Source organism: Epinephelus lanceolatus, chromosome 2 (genome assembly GCF_041903045.1).
Source record: "Epinephelus lanceolatus isolate andai-2023 chromosome 2, ASM4190304v1, whole genome shotgun sequence".
In the NCBI taxonomy this organism is placed as follows: Eukaryota; Metazoa; Chordata; class Actinopteri; order Perciformes; family Serranidae; genus Epinephelus; species Epinephelus lanceolatus.
The window spans coordinates 24623997-24640588 of record NC_135735.1 but is presented as its reverse complement, the minus strand read 5'-3'; the positions used below and the strand labels follow the sequence as shown (position 1 = coordinate 24640588).

At 37.5% G+C, this 16592-nt stretch overlaps 1 protein-coding gene across 8 annotated transcripts in view; it reads left to right on the top strand.

The window, feature by feature from the left end:
• The window catches only part of tead1b (TEA domain family member 1b), a 71105-nt gene that overhangs the window by 28492 nt on the left and 26021 nt on the right, over positions 1-16592 (top strand). The gene's annotated exons all lie outside the window — the stretch shown is intronic.

Sequence of the window (16592 nt, the reverse complement as noted above, 5' to 3'; positions counted from 1 at the left end):
TTTCAGATTAGTCCAGCAGCCTGTCCAACTGTGGCTTCACTCCCTGGTCGTTTATTTCATCCCTTTCCCTCTCCTGAGAGGCACACCTCAACACAATGGCCAGGCCAGCCTCTACAATAATGTATGTGATGATAAACACAGTGGCTTCTAATTGATAGAGTGATTCAGACAAGGGCTGCCTGTGCAAATTGGTCCCCTGTGAGTATATTGCACAGAGTTGGGACTAGCGGGTTTCAGCTCTGGCCTCGTTTGAGAGGTGTAGAGTGGGGAGAGAGGAAATAGAATGGGCTGGACCTGCTGAGTGATAAAGAGGCTGTCTTTGCCTCCTCAGCCCCGTCTGAATACAGCCACAGTTCAGCAGAGGTTGGCTGCTGTAATCCTCTCAGTGTCTCCAGGAAGGCTCAGGTTAGTGACCTGCTGCTTTGTGATGTCTTGTAAGATTTTGAGAGAACACCTCACCTTTAAGCCCCCACTGTTCAACCAACACATTAGCTCAACCGCTCCTGACCCAGCCCCTGCAATAAAGCCTTTTATCCAGCTCAATAAGGTCATTTGAAGTTAAGTATTGATTTCTTTTGGTGTCCAGAGAAAAAAAAAATGGATTTTTAAAGAGCTGTTAATTACAGTTGCACACTGCATTATGTAGAGAACTCAAATGTGTTGCGGCTGGATTTTTAAATCCTGAATGGTACTTATTTACTTAAAGTCTAAGGCTATAACGTTTTTCTCCAATTGATACATGAAACAAACCTAAATATTTCCATCACATTTTTCGCATCATTTTACTTTTGACCGGCACTTCCTTAATTATGCCATCTCGTTGTGCCCTCTTTTTTGAGGTGGTTTTAGGGCATGCAACTGGAGAATTAGCGCCACCAACTATTTATCTTAGTTCACCTAACTCCTAATATGTGCAACAGTAGTGGATGGAAATCACGCGTTAATTAGCATTTTCTTTTTCTAATTTTCTAGAAATTTGTGAATTCTTTTGTGATAAATTTGGACAGAAACTTGGTCAATGAAACAAAATGACCAGCCCGTTCTCATTCCCAGGTCGTCAAATACACGTGACACATTGTCAACGATTGCGGTTAGGTTAAGGCATCAAAACTACTTAGTTAGGTTTAGAAAAAACATCATGATTTGGGTTAAAAAAGTTTGTTTGTAAGGTAACATCAGTGTGTGACGACACTATGTGAATTTTATAACATCACACGAAATTGTGTGACATTACATTAAAGCATCATTGACTTTTGGTGTCACACAGGACACAAACTGTAGTCTCCTGGATGAAAGTCCTATTTTGTTTGATCCATTCATCTCCACTCCCTTCTGTCTTATGCAGACTTCTCTCTCTTTATACTACATCAGTTGCTCTCAGTGTCAGGTAATGCCATGGATGTTTACAGTGGAGTTACTTGACAGCCCAGGGTGTCTTATAATGACACCAAAGCCTGCCTTTGGCACAATACCACGCCAAAGGGGTGTGACAAAGCATCTGTATTTGACGCCCTGGGAATGAGAACTGGCTGAAATTTTTGTAAATTTATTTGCAGATTTGGGCTCTGTAGTACCATTTTATGTTTAGGAAACCGATACAAGTTGATTGAACAAGCTCTTTGTTCACCAGACAGATGTTTTATTAGATGAAAAGACAGTGGCCTTCTGTGCAAATAAAAGCACATAGGACAAAGAATAAAACCCCCCAGGCAGTGCTTCCGTGGTCATGAACTAGAGTCAGGTTTTTAAAATCACAGTGTATGGAAAATGTATTGTCAAGAGTAAAAATAGATTCACACAAAATAGCAAACCCCACACAGTGTCTTTTTTTCTATCCGTCTTCAGTTCAGAAATTCTCAGGCTGGAGAATAAATGGAGTGCTCTTAATTGTAGGCTTTCTTGTTTATATGTCCCTGCTTTTCTTGTCTAAATGAGGACTGAATAGAGTTGTTTCCTGTGGATATGGGAGGAACACCCATGTACATGCGAGGCCAGAACTGAAAGAGCTTGTGAGAATTTTACGAGACATTAAAAACACTGCTATGTGTGTAAATTAGAGCATGTTAAGAGATTACCATAATAATCACCTTTCACTGAATCTAGAATGTGTGAATTCCTGACAAGTTAAAAGCCAAAATCATACTGTGTGTGTACATTGTACTGCCTGGGTATTACATTTACATGACTGGGGACTGAATCAAATACTTGATACATAAATGCAGAACCAGTTTTTATTTGCTTCAACTTTTCCGTTTTAGCCCGCAGGCATTGGGTTTGTGTGTGCGTGCTTGTGTGTTTGTGTTTGTGTGCGTGCGAGAGAGAGGAAGAGGGATTTCCATTGTGTCTCACAGAATAGGTTAAGTGTTTGTGATCGTTGTGGCGTCACACGAGACATCTGGCCTTGAAGTCTTTCTTAGGGACCCACGCTTCCAGTGCGAGGGTCCGACAATACGGTAAAGCTCTTTTAACAAGCAGCTGGTGGACTGGAGTCAGATGTTATGATCAGCAGATATTATCTTATCTTTTGACTTCCACAAGACATTTCATTGCTAAAGGGCTCCCGAGTGCTCTGTCGCTCTGACCTGCATTATCCCTAAACGGAGAGAAAAGACTTGTAAACACGCTTAAAACAAACACATTGGCACTGCATTTCAGGAAACACCTGCAGGGTCTGGCCGGCTGCAGACCTTTTTATATTTAGTTGTAATTGTTAAGCTTACATGACCGACATGTTGTGTTCTCACCATAGCAGCAATGCTTTATTCATTCCCATGAAGGAAAGTGGTCGTCAACATAGCCTTTGGCCTCTCAGCCAGGGCCAACACAATGCTAAACTGATAGCATGGTGTGTCCACCCCCCCAAAAAGAGGGCACTGTCAATTTTCCTTCGAGCCACAAGTCACAGGTTCTCCTCCACTTGGCAAGCGGTGGTTTCCCATTGATGTTGCAAGTAAAAGGCTTCCTGCCCTTGCCTGCTATTCCCAAAACCTGGGACGAATGCCTTCATATTGTTGGTTTAGCCTATTGTGATGCTAATGTCTGCCTGAGACCCTTGAGTCATCTATCACGGATGACAGGAAAGCTGGGGCCATTGTGTTGGCCTACCACACACACACACACACACACACACACACACACACACAGAAACAAACACTTACTGGGCTCTGGTCTACATAACTTTAAAGTGAAAGAAACTGAATAGAAAGGTTCAACCAACAGACTGAGTCAAATTTTTATTAAAAATTGAGAAATGATCTTGCAGGAAGATTCCTCGTGTCATTATGAACAGTTTGAGGTGATTTGATGAGGGCTGCATACTATTATAAATATCAACTCATTTGTTGATCATATTTTGATAGATTTACTATTATTTTCTCTATAAATTAGGGATGTACTTTTTAAATAACTTCCATATTCCAGAACTCTTGTTAAATTATTATAGAGTGCTCGAATACTCACAAAAAAAGGTCTAATGTAAGAATAGGAATGCAAATAGGCCAACAACCGAAAACAAGTGCAATTTTAAACTAATTTATTGAACATCCAGGCGTCATTTAGCTTATTTATCCATACATTCAAAGTTAACATAAGAAAAATCAGCAAATGTTCTGTTGCTGCCATGTTAGATGCAGTACTGAAGGACTGTCGCTGTCCCTCTGCCCAGTTAGCACGAGCTACACAGCAGCAGAGGCTAACATCCGACACCAAGCCATTTATTATTCCAACAAACTCACATGGATACCGTAATGGCTCGACTCTAATGTTAGCCATGTGACAGTTAGCCCCATCACTTTGTGTGTGCGTGTTGCGGGCGAACTCCCAGTGCAGAGCTCACATTCCTGCAGCGGTAATCTCATGAAATACAGAGAAAGCAACAGCGGGATGCAAGCAGTTCTACCAGGAAATAATATTTTACCCAACTAAATGGCAATTTTTTTTTTGTAAAAATCATGTTCACATGTGGGAGGTTGAGCGGTGAATACTCGGTACATTCAATGAATACTGACATCCAAACTAAGTGCTTGGGCACTCTTGCCCATCCCTGCTGTAAATAACTGTGAAAAATAGTGACAGACGCCTATCATGAGTTTTTGGAGCTCAAGGTAACATCTTGATGTTATAAAAAGTACAAAAACTCATCTTTGGGAGGCCTGAAACAGCAAATATTTGGTATTTTTCCTTGTAAAAATTGTTGACACTTATGTCAGTTGACTAAATGATTATTTGATTGTTTCAGCAGTACATATCAGTTGCTCACTTTAAAATGAGTATTGTTGAGGATTTAGTGACATATAGTAGGGCTGCTACTAATGATTATTTTTATAGCTGTCTGATCTGCCAGATGTTTTCTTGATTTAATGCTCGGTCTATAAAATGCCTACCTAATTCCTAAATTATAAGGTGATGTTATCAGATGTCTTGTTTTGTCTTACCACAATCCAACCCCCCAAAATAGTCATAGTAATAGTTGTTTGACTCCCTGACGGAGGCTTGTATGCTGAAACGCAGTTTTTAAAGGTTTAAGATGACCAAGCCATAACAATAAAGGCTTTTTATTTTTTCCAAAAAGAGTACCTTGGAGTTTCCTGAGTTTTCCCAAAATAGTTACTTTACAATAGGTATGTGTATCGGCAAGAATCTGGCAATACGATATGTAGCACGATACAGAAGTTATGATTCAATATATTGTGATACTGCAGGCTAGGTTATATACTGTGTTTTGTTATTTCTTCAATCTAATTTTATAAAGACAGTGTCATAGTATAAAGAACACATCACCATATGCATTTTTTATGGAATCAGAACACTGGGATCTGCATTTGTATTTATTACAGTCGCTGTAACATCCAATATTACAGCACTACTTTTTGTGCAATTAGAGCAAAGGAATTAACATTTGGCTATATCAGTGAAAAATAAATCAAATTGAAATGCTTGCAGGATTCTTTAGGTAAACAAATTACCTTGGTCGACTGTCAGAATAGTTGCAGATTAATTTTCAACTAATCGATTAATCAGGCGAATCGTTGCAGCTTTAGTGTGCAGTGTCAAAATATTAAAAGAAATAACAGTGGATAACTTTATCTCTCCAAACTGTCCATGAATGATCTTAAACTATAGCTTAGCTAGAAATCATTACATTAAATAACATGTGATAGTAAAGCATGGCTGTTACCAGGTCACAAATATTAGTCCAACCTGTTGCAATAAAACATTTCCATCACATGAACTGTTTAATCATTCTGTAATAAGTGTTGATTAGAAAATGAGGAGTTGAATGAAGGGTTAATGATAGATCAGTCCTTACAGTCTGGGCAGTGTCACATGTGTACTCTCTGTTCTGCGAGGCTGCCCTCTCAGGCCCTGCAGAGAGAGAGACAGCCGAGCGGTGGAAGCCACACACATGTAGGCAATCTGCCGACTGATTCTCGGCCAGGCCTAGCGCCGTCTCATGGCAGAGTGCTGGGCCAGATGTGACTGTGGTTGTGCCTGCATTAGTAAAAAGTGCTGTTACAGGAAATGGATGCTTTTAAAAAGAGGAAAAGAAAAAAAACTGGAGCAGAGCAGTAAAGTATTGTTCTTGCTGCTCAAAGGACGAAAACCAAGCCAGTTAAATTGTTTAATATGCCATTACTTAAATTAGCCTCAGTGTTTATGTTGCACAGGTGCATAAAGGCTCTGCTCGCGAATTCAATGACAGACCTTTGTGTTTGATTCAATGCTGCTTTACTGTTATCATGGAAATTTAGACTTTGCTAATGTAAAATTCATCTGTGCTATGTGATTTTCTTTTATTTTATTCTGTATTGATTTCACAAAGTCTGTTAATGCACAGATGAAATAGTGGGGTGAAGGGGGACATGCAGATTAAAGCTGGATTTAGTTTTTCTTATTCTGTGTCTGATGGCCTTGAAATGATCTTTTTAGCGATTCTAGCACATTTAATATGTCTAAAAGCTAGAAGATGTTTCAAAAAATGTATATTACTTAAATTACAAGGATTGTAATCACAGCCCCTCATACCTTTCAACTTGATTTGATAAAGCTTTGCAAATATCCCTTTTACACCTGCAAAGAGTAGTCACGCAGCAGAAAATTAATCTGCAACTATTTGGATAATTGTTTTAGTAAACATTTACTGGGTCCAGCTTAACATAAGTAAGAGTTAGCTGCATTTTTTTGTCATATAAGATGGTAAACGGAACATTTTTGGGTATTCAAATAAAAAAAAGACTTTCAAATACATTTAATTTTTCACAGTTTTCTGATATCATATCAACCAAATGATTAACATAGGATGGAAACTTTGCCATAGTATTATTTAATGTTATTTACCACACAGAAACTTCAAATGTTTGTAAATCCCGATGAGAGCTGTAATGATTAGTTGTCAACTAAATTAATTGCCAACTAGTTTGATAATTGATAATCTTTTGAGTATTTTTTTTTTTTTTTTTTTAAAGAAAAAACGTTACTATTCTCTGATTCCAGCATCTTAGATGTGAATATTTTCTGGTTTCTTTCCTTCTCTATGACATTGAATGAAATATTTTTGGGTTGTGGACATTTGAGTACATCACTTTGGGCTTTGGGAAACACTGACTGACATTTTCACCATTTTCTGGCATTTTATAGATCAAACAACTAATCCATTAATTGAGAAAACAATCAAAAGATGAATCAACAATGAAAATAATCAGAAGTTGCAGCTCTAATTCTGATTTGTGCACAGACGGATGCACCAGTTTCTTCACTGGGAGAAACCTTAAGAAACCAGAGTGCACCACATATGTTGTGCTGAGATTAAACAGTGAGACTCTCACTTTCTTTTACTGGAAAACACTCATTCTTTTGTACATGTCTGTGTTACTGTGAGGCAGCTCACATCCACAGGGTGAACGAGGGAGAAAATTACAACAATGTAAAAAGAACGCCTGTAGTGGCTCTAATAGCTCTTACAGTTGAACTGACTATTTCTTGAACACAGTTGTTCCAGGATTTTAGGGTATAAATGCATTTTACAAATAACTCCAGTGAATCACATCTTTATCAGCGGAGAAAATGATTGCACTTTTTCCATCTGGAGTTGGTAGTGAAGAAGGGGAGAAGTCAAGGATGAGAAAATCTTTTTGTTGTGCTTTGGATGGATGTCTTCAGAGTGGACCAACTCAGTAAATGTCCAAATCGTGGTGCCATTACTTGGATTCCACCAGGTTTTTTGAGTGGCCCCCAATTGTGAATGATAATTGACATACGTGCAGTTAAATTGTAGAAAGACAGTCTGAATGGGATTTCTGTGTATGAAGTAAAGTCATTTGCAGTTGGTAAATATTGGACGTATGTGGCAACCTGTTTTTGAGCTTACGTAGCCACTCTGTTACTCAGTTACTATCAGGTAGAGAGAGACTAGGGGTGTATTCCAGAAAGCAGGTTTAGTGAAACTCGTGAGTTAGTTAATCCTGAGCTGAAGGAAACTCTGGGTTTTACATTGAAGATCAAGATTAAGTTAATTGTCCCACAGAGTAAGAAATTGCACATACTGTAGGCAAATCAACATTATACCCAGCGTAGCAATAAGAAACACAAAAAGACAAATAAATAAATGACATCATACACTCAAAATACCTCTATAAAAATGCAAATCCACAAATTGTCATAATCCAAATCCAGTTCTGGCTTTATCTGCCATTGTTTAAAACCTCTGCTTTTTTCTGCAGACAGTTTTCAGTTTGTTAGCGCAGTTCCACTTAAATGTTTATTTCACATAGGCCTAATGTGTAATTTCAGTTTAAACTGTTAAAATCAGTATGAACTTTTAGCATGTTGGGTCAGTGAATAACTATCTCTGTCACTCATGATGCGATTGGTCGCACTGATGGAACATAATTCCTTCAACATTGAAGACTATATGTCACTATTTCTGAGTGAGCAGGATCGTGGTGCAGCTGCAGAGTGTGGTTTGAAATTGAGAATTTTAAAAGTCTGAACATGTTTTAACAGCATAGTAGTGACTATGTTCAAGTTGAAGTAGCTGAAATAAAGTCACTTATTGTATCTGAGCCAAAGATCCAAATAGATGTCTTAAAGTTAGAATCTACTGTCACCAACCACAATAACCAGCCACATTATTCCTGGATCAGACTGTGACCTCACAATCAATTCTCTACGTCTTTGATTGATATGTTTTTTAAATCTTCTACTTTGTTCGTCTTCAGCTGCTGGTCCCTGTGTTTTGTCTGGATCAGATTAAAGCTGAACAAATAGCCTATATCTAAATCTTAATGAAGGCTAGGGCTTAATGATGAATTAATGGAACACTGAATTAAATGTTATTTTGTTAACTCGTTGACACTTTCCCCCACTCTGACTTAGACTCTTTTAAAGATAAATGAGCACAGTCTGCATATACGTGCATTAAAAGTCTGTCTCTACATCCACTGGCTTAAAATGAAGACAATGCCTTTTATTTACCTGTTACCATGGTGAATCATCGTATTGGCGCTCCATTGATGATGGCTCTTTCATTCACGGCGCACAAGTTTAATTCAGAGTTGATTGAACAAATTCTGATCAGCAGTTCTGCTACAGAAATCTGAGAGTTGATCAACTCAGAGTTCAGGGTTAGACGTCGGAGAAAATCTAAGAAATTTTTGACTAAATACCCCAATATTGATATTGTGACAATATTGAAGGGTTGAGTATTAGTGCCTTCACAAAATATTCACACAATAAGATTTTTAATAAATGGGTCGATGATATGCTGCAAATTTGGTTTAGTTAAATATAAAGGGTTGAAATGTGAAAATAAACCTACATATTACAGGGTGTCCACAGGTCCTTAGTAGCAAAAACATAAGTAAACATAAGTGATTTGTTCAAAAATCTGTCCTAAATTTGGTTAAAAGGTGTCTTGAACGGGTTTTAAAAACCATTTAATTTTTAAAAAGCATTAAATTAAATGTCTGATACATTCTACATACTTTGGGTACCTGGTCTAAAATTTCAGTTTTTCATCAATTTTGAGATGTGGTTTAACAGAAAAAACTTTGTTCCAAATAATTAAACTTGCTTTAACAAGGAGAAATTCTCAATAAAAGAACCTGTTAACTAGTTTGGTATAATTTTTCATTAGAATTATTTAATAGTAAATAACAGTAATGAAACACCATTGTTTTTCTGAATATTCCAAATGATGTGAGGAATACTGTCAGTGGAGTCAACTTGCCGAAGTGTCACACTGGTGTAACCGGCATTCAGGGAGCCATTTTGTTACAGTTGTACAGTTAAGTTCACAAAAAGTTGTTTTAGACTCTGGAGGTCTTTCGGGAGGTTATGGGAAATTATTTCTGGGTGTGGTATCTCTGAGGTTGGTCCACAATACACTCCATTGTTATTCACAACAGAGGGAGCCTGTCCCAGGTTCCTTGGAGGAAGGATGCTGAGGGCCAAATTGGATTTCTGACTGAATGAGGAACCAGCTACTTGGGGACAGTCTAGAGAGGGTTAAGCCACCATTTCTTTGTGGGGTTGCTGCTGGAGTGCCTTTCACAAGTCGCAGATCCTCCAGAGTCATTGAGATTCAGAGGAGAGTTCAGTCTGGCCAGGTGGAGGGTTCCTCCAGCTGCTTAACAGCACGGGTCTGCTCAGGGGTCACACTATAAATATTTAATCCTTTTCCTGCTGCTTTGAGTGACAGGAACACCCCAGAAAGAGTTAATTTTCACAGCCCTCTCCAGGGCTCGTTGCAACTGCAGGACTTCACTTAACATTCACAAACGGGCTCAGTTGTAATGCAAACTAATGCAAGAAAAAACCATCGAGGCAAAAAGTAGACAGGACGGACTGTAAGATCTCTCTTCACATTCAAAGTTTAGATGTTCAGCTTTGCACTGTTTTGTTTTTCCTGAAAAACCTATTAAAATTATACCAGTGACATATTGCATTGCATGAACGTGTAATCTTTAAGCCAATCACAAAGTGTAAAAAAAACTAGTCAGTTTAAGTCAGGTTTTGCTGACGGACACTACAGACAATGTAATCTAGCTAAAGTTAATGAAAATGTTATAAAATAAAAAGGCATTAATGCTTTAATTTATTTTTGCAGGAAAACTTAATTTAATATACTGACTGTCCATTTTTCATGTGATGAATCTGACATTAAATACAGTTAATCAATAGCTGTGTTAAAGGTACAGTTCAGCCCAAAATCAAAAATACACATTTTCCTTCTTACCTATAGAGCTAAAGGAACTATTTTCTTTCTACCGGACTACACCTGCTAACTGTATCACTGCACATAAGGAAGCGTGCATCTACTCATGGATGACAGGCTCGTGCTTGTGACAGCGCCAAATGTAAACATTGATTGCGTCCCCCTCAGTTGAGCTGTAATGTTAGCTAGCTTAGTGGTGCTAGGTAAGCTCGCAGTAGATGCACGCTTCCTTCTGAGCAGTGATACAGTTGGTGGGAGTAGTTTGGTAGAAAGAAAATAGTTCCTACATGAAACTGCTCACAACAAGGTCTGTGGATTATCTTGAGGAACTGGGTCATGATTTCTGGAAAGAGACATTGCTGTTGAACGTATGTTTTTGGTGCTTAAACAGCACAAGCCAAGCACCATCTAGTTCCATTATGTCTGAGAGAAGGCAGACATCTCTATGGCCGATATCGCCAAAGCTCAGCAACTCAGTCTGGACTGATAAGTAGCACTACAGATAGGAAAATTATGTATTTGTGATTTTGGGGTGAACTGTCCCTTTAAGCGGTCAGAGACTTTAAGTAAAACTTAAAAGCTCTGAAAACTTTGCTGCTTGCATCGTACTCTACAAGGTTACACAAATTTACTTTTTATATCACATTAGAGTTCTCTCTACTAAACTCAGTATCCACTGATGGTGTTTGTGGCTCCACCTGGCTGCAGGTCCAGGATCCCTTCCTGTAAAACAATCAGGATTTCTGATGTATTGTTGACACCAAAATCTCCAACAAACGAACAGTAAGATGTTAAATTAATCAGCAGTGCTGGTGACCGTTATTATGAGCATTTTCATATGTGCTGCTGTTACTGCAGAGTTAAGGAGAGATCTTAATTTTCAGACAAGGATTTGATAAAATGACAAGTGCACAAACTTTCCTTAATGCATGTGAACTCATGGAAGTAAAGTAAGAAGACTTCCATCAAACAAAAATGTCAGAACCTGAAATGTCTCTGCATCATAGAACTTTGAACCAAACATAAATGAGAATAAAACTGGTCCTGATCTGGTTTTCTTTTCTGGAAACAGTTAAAGTTTGATAACTAGTTTGGGAAAGCAGATTTAGATTTAAAGTTAATATTGTAAATTATAAAATCAGCATATCAAGATTTTATGTGCCACAAAGACAAAAACAACAAAAAACTACCGTTTTATTTGTGGAAGACAATTTCTTTATTAGTTGGTGGGAAAATGTTGCACCTCATGAATTTCAGGTGGGAAAAGCAGAGGTGTGTCTTCAGCATTTTTAGTCTTGCATGTGGACAGTCACAATTTTTTTCACCAATTGTTGTTTTGCAGTGCAAACACAGGCAAGAAAAAAAGAAATGCAGGCCAGCCAGGACCCACTGAGCTTTTTTTTCCCAGCCTGGTGAAAAGAATGAATTATTCAACAGTAAGCAAGCTTTCAGCTGGCCATTTGTGTGCTTTGATCTAGGAATCAGGAGTTTGCATGAATGCCTGTATTGTCATCTTATGTTTCCACAGTGTGTGTGAATGATTGAAAATAGTGCAGGCCCCCGCTTCATCTGGTAAAGTTTACACTGCAGGCGCTGTGGACAGGCAGGCTGGCATTGTAAATCCCCAGATGTTGTTTATTTGTCCTGTGAGGTCACGTGGCTGGGTTCAGTCAGGCTGGCCTTGCCTACATGTTCAGTGTGAAAACAGCTTCGGGGTCAACCTTTAACAAACTGCAGCTTAACGACAAAGCCAACCCCCCCTCCCCCCTCTGTGCTCAGTGGAACAACAAAATGTGTAGGTGTGGCACGCAGCCAGGTGCTGCAGGTATCAAAGATCTCACGTTGTTGACAAGTTTTTACCCTGTTTTTATTTAAAGCCTCAGAGCTTTGATGAAAGATTTTTACCTTTTACTGGGCAGGAGCCTTTAAAATACTACATCAGCCTGAAAAATTGCTGTACTAAAGACAATTTTAGTAACTTCTTCATGATTAGAATTAGCATATTTTTTGAAGTGGTTTAATTCGTGAAGTCGACTTTTAGCTTCAGAGGAGAGGTGATATGAAGGAATCAGTGTGGTAGAACTGAAATAGTTGATAAATTTAATAGTTCAGGCTTTCCCCAAGCATGAAATTCTTGTAAAAGTTATGAAATTAAAAACTTTTCTAGGCTTGGAGATGATGTGGAATCAACAGAATGTTTGGAAAAGTTTTGAAACACATTATTTCGGCTGTTATTTGAAATATTTTCATAAAAATACCAAAACATGTCAAATGTGTGGCATAATACATCCATTATTAATGTAAAAACTACTGTTGCTCAAATGCCTTAAGAGACATGACAACGCTTAATCTTAATTGATTGAGTTATCAGGAGCGCTCAGTTTCAGGCAGGATTGCAGAACAATTTGTAGACATGTCCACAAAAAATGTTTGTTTAACAAGAAGTAAATACATACAAACTTGTCAAAATTATAATCTAAACACAAAATGCATTGAGATCTATATGATCAGTTATCTCTTCCCCATAAAAAGGTGCGTTTTGTGTATGTGCCACTCAGTCTGTTGGCATATGCAGCTAGTTGTTTAACGAGTGAGTAAAGGTGGTGTTTAGTGGGAGTGGGAATCACCAGAGGATTGCGATACGATATTATCACGATACTTAAGTCACAATACAATATTATTGCGATTTTAAATATGTTGCGATATACTGAGCATTGCAAAAAAAATATTTTGTGATATATTGCGATTTTCAACTGTAAATTATGTCCCCAAAGGAAAACTTTGTCAATATCTATATTATCTAATAGGATAAAGTTTTCAGTCTGTTCATCTCACTTCAGCCATTTTTGTCCAAAATGTATCTAGTGGACTAAAAAAAACCCTCATTGTATTATTGTAGGCGGCTACCTACATTTTAATTTGTATTTTTAATATTCACAATTTATGTAATTAAAAAAATCCATACTGTGTGACGATACAATATTGCCACACAAAAATATTGTGATACTCTGCTGTATCGATTTTTTTCCTCCACCCCTAGTGATGAGCAGTTTGCTTATCTGCAAATGCCTGGGAAGTAAGTTTTTATAAATGTGTGGCTGTATCTCTCTATATATTTCCAACTACTTAAATAAAGTCATGGAAATGGGGTAAAATGTTATGGAAACATTTTGAAAATTCATTATTAAAAATGTTTGGGAACCCTGTTGGTTTATAGGCAAAAAATAACAACAAAGACAACTATGAAAACTTTATGAAGATATCAAGAGATTGATCAATTATCAGACAAAACTGGCAAAAATTCACTGGTTCTTGATTCGCTAATGTAAACATTTTCTGATCTTCTGAAAAACCTGAATATGTTTGTGTTTCCGAGTGTTGGGTTTGGAGTCATAATGAACTAATGAGCAGTTGCCATTTTCAGTATTTGCTCATGTTTTATGGACCACACTACAAGCCTTGAATAATCACAAGTTGAAGCTTTACCATATGGACATGAATGCATTTTGGGGGTTGTATTTGAAGCTGCTATACCCAGACCAACATGTCTTTCATTTAGCACACTTGATGAGCACACAAGAGCCCTGAACATCACAAGATGATGCTCCCACTGGCCGCCTTTTGTTTCCATTATACAGAAAACAAGCAGATAGAAACATCTATCAGTGTTTTCTTGTCTTGTCTTTTCATGCAACATGTCTCCTACATCCTGCTCTTTTCTACCTTTTGAGATGTGCTCTTGTGATCTGTTGAAAACCGTGATGGGCTGCCATTGATGGAGAATGCCTTTTCTCCTGATTACCTAAGATACAGCTCATTAGCACATGTGCGGGACATTGTGGTCTCATTGTGTCATTACAAAAGTAAGGTCTTTAATTGATAACGATGTGAATGTAGAAAAATGTTTCATTATATTGAGGATTTGGTGCATTTCATAGAGGAGCACAGCAGATCCGTGGTATTGGTTGGCTACAGCTGGACACATAATTAGAATGCCTCCTTACCTATAATTTGTGTAATAGTTTTGGTTGGCGGCATGTTATTACCATATGAAAGGGCTAAACAGGGGTCATGTGCATTGCTGCAGCAATTAGAGCAGAGCTGAGGGCAGAAGAATGTTTGGAGCCGTTGTTAATTGGAAATCTCTACAAAGCTATGCTTTAATTATAATTTAGTCAGAGCTGCACTGTTTTAAACCCAATATATTCAGTTGCCATTATTTTCTGTAATAGTATGAACAGCTAGGTCTGTTTCCTTTCAAAGCGTCAGGCTTTGAAGAGAATGAGATTGAATTAGATTAATTTGAAAGGCTGTGCTGCTGCGAGTTTTTTTCATGCTAATGTCACATGGTGTTCTCACAGGGAAGCTGGATCTGGTTTGTTTAGGAGATGCACATACCGTCTGATTTGCATACACTCGAAATATGGTTATAAACCTCATGGTTTGCTTTATAGCTTTGTGTGTGGTTCTATAGCTACTTCCTAGATAAGTCGTAACTTATGAATTAATTTATTGGTCATTTCGTATCAACTCACTGAGACCTCCTAGTTCATGTCATGCATTTCTTGGAAAAAAAAGATCTAAAAACTTCTATTAAATTCACTGAACCTTGCAAAATCCTACAGCTCAACCTCAAACACTTTGAAGTTTGACATTTTTAATTTTTTAAGCTAAAAAAAGCATTTAAGTAGAGCTAAAGGATTTTGTAAGGTTCAGTGAATTTACAGGCCCAGTTTGTGGGATTTAGTGGCAGTGTTGAGGCTGCAAAACTGAAACCAAGTGTGCAGGAGAACTACAGTGGCCCATACGAAAATGCGAATGGCTGTAACTAGAGCCACTGTTTGATTTGTCCATTCTGGGTTGCTATAGAACAACATGGTGGACTCCATAGGAGAAAAGCTGCTCTGTATGTATGGGGCTCTGAAATAAAAAGTTTTCACATGATTTTTTTTTTCAAGAAAATCCCTGACATAAACTGAGAGGTGTTGATAAGTTTCTATGGAATGACCTAGCCTATATAATGAATATTATGGTTAAAGCCACTCATTAATAGGTCACCTATACATATTCATTATTAAAAATGTATATATTTAAAGGTATTTATTGACCTTTGGTTATAAATGACTTTATTTATTTAACAGGGACAGTGTACAGCTACTTGGCTGCACCAGAGTTAGTTATAAGCTAATTTTCATCTGTAGTCCCTGGGCAGGAAACAGAGAATAATAGCTCAGCTTAAAGACACTATTATATAAGAAATACAGTTACAAAGTAGAACATATTCATGACACAACAGCTTCAGCAATAACAATAGTAAGACAACACAACAACAAATTATCGCAACAATAAAAGTAGCAACAACAATAAAACTACAACACTAAGATATAACAAGATTTCACAGCGTTAGATCAAGGGTCTGATGTTTGTGTGATGGGTACATGATTGGGTTGATTTTAGCCATGATTTCATCTTAAATTTAAAACCAACATAGCTGTTGCACTCAGAGCACATCTGACATTTTACAATCAGTCAGTTAAAATTTTCACAGGAAGACAAAATCGACTGTTATCATAAGAAAAAAATCACATACCATCCCACCAAGGAAAGAAGAAGCAGCACTGGGCATGTCACAATAATTATGACTCAACAAAAACAATCTAGGTAATGTCCATATATCGTATGGTTTTGCTGTTGTGTTTACATGTGTTCGTTTGCATAAAAATGTCACCAACATTTTAAATGATACCAGAATAAACAGCAGGATTTTTCCCAACCATTATAATGTGGACGCTGTGACTGTTTCACATCGCCAAAGCTGAACAAAGAGAAAAAACTATGCTGAGACATGTTTTCCTGTCATTTCCTGTCTAATTAAAAGTTAATTGCTCTTTTAAAGGGTGTACTTGTATTATTATCCCATTATATTATCATTATATCACTGACGTCAAATGACAATAATGTCATTTATGACATTTATTTCAAGGAAAATATGTCGTCCAACAAAAGTAGTTAGTGTGACGGGCATAAAACAGCAGTGCTGTTTTTCAGGTGGTGACAGATTCCAGCCATAAACTCACTTATCTGTTTTTATTTTGTTTACGGTTGATGTTTTAGTGTGGTGTTTGCTGTCAAACCGAAGCTCAAACAAGCCTACAGACTACATGAGTTTACGTCACAGCAGTGTTTGCTGCTATGATGTGGTTTTTCTGTATGTTTTTCTAAATTTCTTGCAAAAATATTTCACTCCTGCCTTGATATTTAATTTTCAAATTAATATATATATTATTAATTAATTAATATAATATTTCAAATGTTTAATGGTTTTTGTTGGAGATATTTTGTATTTTTTTCATTAAGCAAATTTCTCATGTTTCCCTTC